General features: G+C 45.3%; 1 long non-coding RNA gene across 3 annotated transcripts; it reads left to right on the top strand.

Moving 5' to 3' along the window:
- Position 1: 1 nt before the first annotated feature.
- Positions 2-6117, top strand: LOC117016659 (uncharacterized). 3 transcript variants are annotated; one of them, XR_004421940.1, is made up of 6 exons: positions 2-330; positions 429-565; positions 641-723; positions 3004-3179; positions 3480-3592; positions 4711-6117. It is a non-coding gene; the product is annotated as an uncharacterized LOC117016659 (long non-coding RNA). The 3 variants fall into 3 exon arrangements; XR_004421941.1 differs by having other exon boundaries at positions 7-330; positions 429-486; XR_004421942.1 differs by lacking the exon at positions 3004-3179 and having other exon boundaries at positions 7-330; positions 429-486.
- The last annotated feature ends 825 nt before the right edge of the window (positions 6118-6942 follow it).

Below are 6942 nucleotides of genomic sequence, written 5' to 3' on the forward strand. Positions count from 1 at the left end.
CGCCCTGCTGCCTCACAGCGTGGCCGGAGGAACTCAGAGGGCAGAAGTGCGTCTACCAGTGATTACGATCGTGCTCCCCTGACAAGTACGTGCTCAGTTCCAATCACCACAGTTCCTCGGCTCAACGTACAAACTCATTGGGAACTATAACCACCCTACTTTTGGTAGAGGATGGTTTCGCCCAATATGGCAGCCACTCTCGTCCTTCTCCCGTCGGGCGCTACGGCGAAGGACTAAACTATTTATGACGCCGATCGGAGGTACCAGAAGTCAGCTTAGTATTCAGAATTGTGTGGAAGCATAGCTCAAAGATTAATACTAGAAAAAATTGTAAGTTCAACAAACTATTTTGGTTGTGATGTCTCAGCCTTTCACCGGGCAGTTTCGCTTACATTACTGAGTCCCCCCCTTGACATGTCGGTTTTTAGACTCGTCTACTGACTGGGCACAAGAATGGACGATTCCAAAATACAAAAGGAATTCCTGGTAAGCCAGAGATGGCCAGCACTCCTAGAAAGACGCTCTCTAGCGCAATACAAAAGTAAATGAGAGTTGCTTTCATCAGGTATGCCCAAGCCCATCGAGGAGGCTGTAATTCCGCCTTTCCCCATTCTGATGGTCACCATGGTTCTGTCCGCAGAAGCCTGGGCCCTCGGACGCGGGAGCGAGCGCGAACCACGTGCTCGGGGCCGGGGCGGGGCCAGGAGCTGGAAGCTGCCCCCGGTGAGTGACAGGAGGCGGCGCGACAAGTCTGGCTCGGGCTTGCTCCCTTCGGAAAGGGTATTCTGTATTTGTGTCTTGTACTTTGCTTATTGCCAGGCGTGAGGGCAACCGCTCGTTGGAGGTGTTTTAATCATCCAAAAAAAGAACTGAGTGGCTGGGGGTAGAGGACCGGGGAGTTGTTTAATGGGAACAGTTTCAGTTTGGGAAGATGAAAAGTTGCCGAGATGGAGAGTGGTGATGGATACACAACATTGTGAATGTATTTAATGCCACAGAACTGTGCAGTGAAAATGGCTAAAATGGTAAATTTAATGTATATTTTACTTCAATTGAAAAGAAAAAAACGTGTTCTTGTGTTGCCTCATACTAAGTTTGAATCTTCCCCATCTTACTTTCAGCTGTAACTTTGGGCAGGTCACTTGACTTCTCTGCCTCAGTTTCCCTGTCTGTAAAATGGGGAGTAACCCATTTTATGTGCGTGGCCTGTGGACTCGTTTCATAAAGACAAACCGATTCCTCCTAGAGGTCAAAGTTTTCCTAATTTCTAGTTTCATCCGCAGTTTTCACAGATCGTTGGGCTCTGCTAGCCCTTTTCTTCTAGAAAGTGCTAACAGTGACAGATGTGATCGAGGATAGACACTCCCGGAAAGCTTGGAAACAGCTGATGTAGGTTTGGCAGCTTCATGCTTTTCAGGGAAGACCTCTGTGGCATGCACGTGCTACATAGAGTGGCCGCTCACTGCTATTCCCCGGTGAAGGGACTTGGCATGTGCTTTAATGCAGGGAAAGTTATGAATGAACTCATGAAAGGGAAAAAAATATGCGTTTTCCAATATCCGCTAGTGCCCTAGAGCGAGCGCCAACACCCTCAGCAGTGCCACCAGCCTCAAAGGTCTGAGAAGGGCTGCAGCTGATATCCAGGTGGTAGGAGCACCCAAGTGGGTACTCTGCTTCACAGGTGCTGTTTTCTTTACGAGTTGCAGGCTTGTGGCTGCCCTGTGGGGAGCAGGTCTATCGGTGCCTTTTTTCCAACAGGCTCAGATGATGGTTAGATGGTTACCATTTTCTAGCAATAGAATATTTTTAAATTAAGGCATGTACATTATTCTTTTAGACATAATGCTATTGAACACTTACTTAATAGCTGACAGTATGGTGTAAAGATAACTTTTATATGCACTAGGAAACCAGAAAATCCTCGTGACTCGCTTTATTGCAGTATCCGCTTTACGGCTGTGGTCTGGAGTGGAACCTGCCGTACCTCAGATCTGCCTGTGCCTGGTCAGAAAAGAATGTATGATTCTTGCCGTCTTAGAATGACTGTGTGATCGGAGCAACGTTTGTGGGTCCAAACATGACAGAAGTGTGTGTAGTGGTGCATTTGTGATAAGTTCACAAATTCTTAGGTACTCCTTTCAAAAGTGGAAGCCAAACCCTGCTCCCCCAAAGTGGGGGTGGACTTAGTCACTTCTAATGAACAGGATGTGGAAGAAGGGATTTTAGGTGATTTCCATGTCTAGGTCCTGAAAATGATGAGCTTCCACCTGGCTTGGGCTTTCTCTCTCTCTCTCTCTCTCTCTCTCTCTCTCTCTCTCTCTCTCTCTCTCTCTGGTCACTGGCCCTGAAAGAAGCTAGCCACCATGTCCTGAGGACACTCAAGCCATCTGAAGGGGCCCCCATTGGAAGAACTGAGCTCCCTACCCTACATTAGCACCAACTTGCCAGACACGTGAAATGGGAGTGGATCCTCCAGCCCCTGTCAAGCCTTCAGATGGCTGCAGCCCCAGCCATGTCTTAGGACAGGCCTCAGGGAAAACCAACCTTGTCGAAACCTTGTCTTGGACTTCCAGCCTCCAGAGCTGTGAGACATAAATTTCTGTTTAAGCCGCTCTCTCTGTGGTGTTTTGTTATGACAGCCCAAGCACACTCATACGATAGGTAACTATGTAAAATACATAGAAAGAGGCCTGGAAGGATATACATTAAACTGAAGACAGGGTTTGATGATGGTAAGTAGTATTGGTGGTGTTGGCCAAAGAAAAATGTTTACTGTAGAATCTAAGTGAATGCTTTGTGACTGTTCACTGTAAAATTCTTTCAATTTTTCTGAGTGTTTGAACGTTTTTATAGTAAATTTTTTGGGGAAAGGACTTTAAGAGGCCCCCCCCCATTGCAACAATTTGAGCCTCAAAAAGACTAAAAACTCAATATGACATTCATAAAGTATGTTTAAATCCTTTTGTTCATAATGCTATTTTTAAAAAATCCTGTTGATCACAGGGGAATATTGCTGGAGCATTGTCTCGTTATTCTGGAAAGAAAGAAAAGACTCAAGCACACCATGGATGAGCCTTGAGGACATTATGCTAAGTGACTAAGCCAGACGGAAAAGGACAAGCACTATATGATTCCAGTCAGATGAGGTCCCTAGAGGAGTCACTTCATAGAGACAGAAGGTAGAACGGTGGTTATTGGGGCTGGGGAGTGAGTGTTTCACAGAGACAGAGTGTCAGTTTGGGAAGATGGAAACTTCTGGAGACGAACGGTGGTGATGGCTGCACAACAATGTGAATGTGCTCAATGCCGCTGAGCTGGACACTTAAAAATGGTTAAGATGATAAATTTTATCTTGTGTATATTTTACCAAAATAAAATGTTTTAAAAAGAAAACAATTCTTGAAAGCCGTCAGTTCTGGTGGTAGTCCTCCTGCCAGCCAGATGGTAACCTGAGCTGGATGCTGAATTGACGGCCTTAGTCTTTTCCTAGGTGAATCGTCCCCTTTGGGTGTTGGGAGTCGTGGACAGAATTAAGGAATCCGCAGAAGAAACACCTCGCCTCCAGGTGGCGATCTCGGCCCGCCCTCTGCAGGTAATGAAATGGGGTTGCTGTTTCACTCCTTACGTTCCTAACATAGTACGCAGCTCTCAGATGAGTTTCTGTCATTTCTGCAGGATATTTGATCTGAACAGGGCTGTCTGTAAGCTCACAGAGCAGGGAGAAGAGTGAAGAGGGATAGGTGGACTCACAGGGTCCATCAAATATGGCCCACATCATGCACGCTTCTCACTTGACCAAGCCTACCTCTGCCTTCTGCAAAGGCTGATTTGCCCCCTCTCTGCAGATGGGGGGCATGGTCAGGAATCAGACAGCCCTTGTTCGACTCCCGGGGACCTTGAGCAAGTTCTTTATCTTCTCTGAGCCTGTTTCCTCAGTGTGACATACATGACCTTGGAACAAGCTCGAGGGGTCCGTAGGGTGGGGAGCGTTTCCGCCTTGGTCCTCGCTGTACCATGCAGTAACAAACCCAGCTGCCAGGCACTGTTCTAAGACATCACACGGTTTCGCTCAACTAGTTCTCAGGCAGCCCCCAGAAGCGGGGACTGCTAATGCCTCCACTCTGAAGGGGGCGTTCCAGCCAGGGCTGGCTTCAGCCGCTCCCCTCCACTGGGCCCTGCCCCACTCGGCTCTGTTCTATCCTGCCACCTCCCTTTTTCAGAAACAAATGCCTTCACTGTGGTCCTTTGTGCAGAGGGTGGTGGGCACTGGAAAGTGGAGTCTGTGGTGATGTATCCCTCATCAGGAGGGCAGAATCGGGATGAGCTGAACAAACATCCACCTGCAGGGCGCCACACCAAGCCCCGGCACGCCTCTCCCTCCCAGCGGGCAGTATCATTCATTACCGAGGGCCCTGCCGGCGCGCCTGCAAACATCAGCGCATTCCGTCTACGGTGTTAACACAGAGAAAAGCAGACCAGCATACATTCATTTACCTCCATCTGGATTCTTACATGTTTACATTTTGCCATGTTTGCCACAGATTTTCTTTCTAAGGGAAAAAAAAAAGGACTGGAAATCTGTTTTCTCTCCCTAAATTTCTCTCTCTAAATTTCATTTCTCTCCCTTCTCGGAAGATGCCATCATGTGTCTATAAGTAACGTGTACCCTGTGTGGCATTTTTAAATGACATCTTTTTGATCTAATTGTAGACTCACGCGCAGTCGTAAGAACTAATGCCAGCTTGCCCTTACGATGCAGAGCTGTAAGGAACGTCACAACCAGTCCTGACGTTGACACGAGCCACCGATCTTCGAATCGCCGGGGTTTTACACAGCCTCACCTGTGTTTGCCTGTTAATGTTCACAATTAGTACAGTAGCCTCTGCAACGCCTTTTCTCCTCGCAAATGATGTTTTCAAGCTCTGTCCATCTTGGCACGTTCTGTTCTAGCTCAAATGTTGCATGAATACCCTGTAATGTATTATTCATTCCACACTGACATCAAAGTGGGTTGTTTGGGGGGTCTTTTTGGTATTATAAATAGTGCCACAATGATGAGTCTTGTATTTGTCTCCACAAGCGATAGTTTAGAGAACATGACCAGAAGTGGAATTTCCGGGTCAGAAGATATGTCTACATTTCAGTTTATTACATTAACAAATTGTCCTCCAAAGTGTCGAAACCAATTTTCACTCTAGCAGCCTAGGAATATTTGTTTCTCCCCATCTCGGGAGCATCTCGTCGTTTGAATTTGCATTTCCCTGATGTAAGTAGATTTCTGATTTAAGCAGAAAAAGAAATTATGAAAAGCAACTGGGATCTCCAGGTGGGCTGGGAAACCGGGTTCAAAGCTCGGCAGATGAAGTGGGCAGCTCATGCCTAGAGCTGGCCGGTGAACACAACGCTGTCCCATCCCTGTGTCCCTGTGTCACAGTCACACATGGCACTGTGGACAGCAGCCCTGGGTGCTGGTGGAAACGCACAGCCTCTGCTGCCCTTAGACGTGGGGCACAGGTCCTGCAGCGGCCATGAGTTGTCACCGTCATGGACGCCCCCTGCTGCATGACCCCAGCTCCCTTCGGCTGTGAGCCTGGCTGGCTGCAGCTGACATGTCACCTTCTGCATGGGAAGAGACTTTCTCAAAAGAGGAATTCTTCAAACATAGAAAGAAAGGCTCAGATGCTGAATGTCCAAAAAATAATTACAAACGTCCAGTATACCTAACTAACAGTAAAGCTGAACATCTTTTTATATGTTTATTGGCCTCTCAGGTTTCCTTTTCAGTGAATTACATATCCTTTGCCTCCTTGGGGTGGTTCATCTTTTTCATATTGAAGTGGATGAGTTCTTTATAAATCCTGGATTATAACCTTGCAACCTATTGTATGTGTTAAAGTACATTCTTCCAGCCTGTGGCTTATCTTTTCACTTGTTTATGGCGTCTTTCATGATAAAAGCGTGTCATGCTGGCTCTTAGAATCATCAATATTTTTCTTTATTGCTTGTATTTTGTGTACCTCCTTGGTTTGAGAATGTGACTAAATGGGTTAACTCTTCTGCTGAAAACAACTGAAATGCTGGATAAAATGTAAAAGCCATCTTATTAAAATCATTGGAGAGCTGACAAGAAAACAATTACTATAAATAAAGAATGATAATTACTACTATATATGGAGAGAATTAAAATCTGGGGGAAAGTGAGAAGGGCATTAAAGGCATTTGCCAATCTGGGTAAAAGAGCTTCAGCTAATGGCCTCATCACACACGGAAGAAGTGAAAGACCAGGGTCTCTACAACATCGGGAGTATAATAGAAAATAATATTGTCTCTTAGAAATGGGACCCCCAAAGGCTATATAGTATGTGTGTGTGTGTGTATGTATATATATATGTGTATATATATATATACATACACACACACACACATTATATATATATATATCTTCGGTGTAAGAGGGAAGCAAAATTAAATCTACCCCCCACCACAACGGAACTGTAAGTATAGTTACATGATACAGAATAGACCCAGTGGGTGGGGGAGAAGTTGTAACCACAAACCAGCCCTCACATGGATCTGTAGCCCAAACTGGGGATCCCCAAAACCTTAAGCTTCAAAAACAAAGTTTTCTCAGACTGGCAGTTTGAGAAAGTACCTAGGAGAAGCAAATGCAAATTCTTATTATTTTTTTAAGTAATTAAGGTATTTATTCTAACATCCAGAGGTGACCTCTGAGCTAATTAATTTTCAATCTTTCATGTTTCTCATATGTACATATAATATTCTACATTTCTCTTTAAACACTGCTGTGTCTGCTTCTTTTAAGTTCTGATAAGTAGCACTTTCATTGTCAATTCCAAATAGTAATCTATTTCATTATGAATGATTTCACATTTCGATATACATAGGAGGTTTTTGGTAGAAGTTTATTAGTAATTTTTATTG

The sequence above is a fragment of the Rhinolophus ferrumequinum genome, chromosome 24 (assembly GCF_004115265.2).
Source record: "Rhinolophus ferrumequinum isolate MPI-CBG mRhiFer1 chromosome 24, mRhiFer1_v1.p, whole genome shotgun sequence".
NCBI lineage: Eukaryota > Metazoa > Chordata > Mammalia > Chiroptera > Rhinolophidae > Rhinolophus > Rhinolophus ferrumequinum.